Raw genomic sequence first — 2,896 nt, forward strand, 5'->3', positions numbered from 1 at the left:
GGGGGGGGGGGGCATGGACTTCCAATCACCTGATGTGGTGGTGCTGGACCTGTCAAAGGAGAGGGCGGCGCTAAAGACCCGCTGGCTCGCAGTCAGACTGTTCTTCTCCCTACAGGCATTTAGCTCCGTGTCGCGGGAAACCACAGCCACCTACGGGATCATGATGGCCCCTTGCTGGTTCGGCAGGGGGGAGTCGTGTTGCACAAAGAGCAGACCAACGCAAGGCATCACTGTAGGGATCACACATGCAGTTTTACCCAGATTCGGGCCGCCGTGAGGCGTAAAACCCTACTCCTGCTTTGGTGGATTGATTGGGAAAAGGTGGTGGTGGAGCGCAGTACACTTGCTCGGCAAGGTTGCTTCAGGGCAGTGGTGGCTACACGCGTACGGGGGTGGGAGTGGTCTAAACTTCCAACCCCTTGAATCGTTGCCATGTGCCTCCTTTTATAGTCCAAGGGGTTACCAAAGTGGCAAATCAGTCATTAGACACGGATATGATAGCAAACAGTGCTACCATATCTAACTCTGCAGGCTGACATCATGCATTTAATGCACCGCTTAGTGTCACATCGTTGGTCGCCCGGCAAGGCTTGCCGGGCTAATCTGCCAGCTCCACGCCTGCTTGCTTGACACGTCACTGGACGGGTGTCATTTGTTGGTTTACTTGGTAGGGAGTGGCCGCCATGTGGCGAATGGCTGCCACTTAATCATCCTGTGTCTTAACACCACACTGATCCACGACGTGGGTTGTGGTGGAGCAGTCGGTGGGGTGATCTGGTCTCCGCGAGGCCCGGCAGACCCTGCCGGGACGCCTTGGTCCTCTTGTTCTGGGGGTGGCCTCGCCCCTTGCTGGGCTCGCCTGCCTGGAAAGGCCTCTTCCTTGGTAACATTTGGCTCCTCTGCATTAGCCTCGGTTTCTCTTGATCTGTTAGCTGGTTCTTCGAGTCTCTTGGTCTCTTGTTCTGGTGCTCCAATCTTGATCTTGTTCCTGTGCACAATCAGGTCAACATGCCCTGGGTTTGTTGCACTGACAGAAGCCCTCAGGCCTGCCCCGAACGCGTTGCCGAGCGTCGTCGGGGTAGGGCCTAACAAGTGCACAGGCAGTGCTGTTGAAGAAGCTGGTCCTTTGAGATCCTCTCTGCTTCTTCATTAGTCTTGATTCTGGGCCAGTTTCCAGTTTTCCCGTGCGTCGAGCAAGGCCAATGGTGGTGCGACCGCTCTAACAATGGCCCATGAATAACTTTAACGCACGGGATGGAAACTACCAATTTACTCTTCCCACCGCGCCCTTATCCTTAGCCACGTATGCCACATGCATCCCGCGGGGTAGGTAACGGAGGCGCGTGGCGTGGGAGGGCATGATGGCAAGGGCCCGGCTCCCTTGAACTGGTGGAGGAGGGTGGTGGTCACTCGCCGTTGATCCAGCCCCCCCGTCTGCCTATATAAGGGAGAGCGGGGTGGAACGGAGGCATCTAACGGCATCCACTTCTCCTTCTGTCTTGCTCCATCTTGGGTATGCTGGGAAGGGGAGCCTGGGGCTGGCCTCCAGGATTTAGCTTCGGGTTGAAAATGCTGGGCGAAGGTGCTAGAGCTTGGGGAGTGAGCTTGGTCCAAGTCCAAGGGAAGGGGCTAGGGATCGTTGAAAATCCCAGTACATCCCCTCTCCTTAGAGCTGGAGTTGATGTCGACGAGGGGCGCGCCTTCCTGCCCACCAAGGAGGGGAGCGGTGCACCTATTTCCCCTTGGCCGCCTTGGTCGTTCGCCGTCTCTTCAGAGGGGGCGCCGGATGGGGGTCTTGGCGCTTCCCTGGCGAGGCGTTGATGAAGACGAAGCCAGGGAAAACGGAGAAGGCGGGAGGCAGGTTATTAGGGCAGAGCACGACTGCATCGATGCGTTCGTTTTGTCCGGACGTCCTGCCGCCTCGTCTTTGTAGGACCTTGAAGTATGTCAAGAGGGGGGGGGGGTGATTAGACTACTTGACCAATTAAAAACTTAACCTTTTTCCAATTTTAGAGTTTGACAGATTTTAGCATCTTTGGACAAGTCAAGCAATCATCACACAAATCAAGCAAGCATGCAAAGAGTATATAGGCAGCGGAAATTAAAGCATGCAACTTGCAAGAAAGTAAAGGGAAGGTTTTGGAGGATTCAAACGCAGTTGGAGACACGGATGTTTTTGGCGTGGTTCCGATAGGTGGTGCTATCGTACATCCACGTTGATGGAGACTTCAACCCACGAAGGGTAACGGTTGCGCGAGTCCACGGAGGGCTCCACCCACGAAGGGTCCACGAAGAAGCAACCTTGTCTATCCCACCATGGTCGTCGCCCACGAAGGACTTGCCTCACTAGTGGTAGATCTTCACGAAGTAGGCGATCTCCTTGCCCTTACAAACTCCTTGGTTCAACTCCACAATCTTTGTCGGAGGCTCCCAAGTGACACCTAGCCAATCTAGGAGACAGCACTCTCCAAGAAATAACAAATGGTGCGTTGATGATGAAATCCTTGCTCTTGTGCTTCAAATGATAGTCTCCCCAACACTCAACTCTCTCTCATAGGATTTGGATCTGGTGGAAAGAAGATTTGAGTGGAAAGCAACTTGGGGAAGGCTAGAGATCAAGATTCATATGGTAGGAATGGAATATCTTGGCCTCAACACATGAGTAGGTGGTTCTCTCTCAGAACTGGTAAGTTGGAAGTGTAGGTTTGTTCTGATGGCTCTCTCCATGAATGAAGAGGAGGTGGAGGGGTATATATAGCCTCCACACAAAATCTAACCGTTACACACAATTTACCAATCTCGGTGGGACCGAATCAACAAACTCAGTCAGACCGATTTAGTAAACCTAGTGACCGTTAGGATTCTCGGTGGGACCGACATGCAACTCGGTGAGACT

This window comes from Triticum aestivum, chromosome 3B (genome assembly GCF_018294505.1).
Source record: "Triticum aestivum cultivar Chinese Spring chromosome 3B, IWGSC CS RefSeq v2.1, whole genome shotgun sequence".
Classification (NCBI taxonomy): domain Eukaryota; kingdom Viridiplantae; phylum Streptophyta; class Magnoliopsida; order Poales; family Poaceae; genus Triticum; species Triticum aestivum.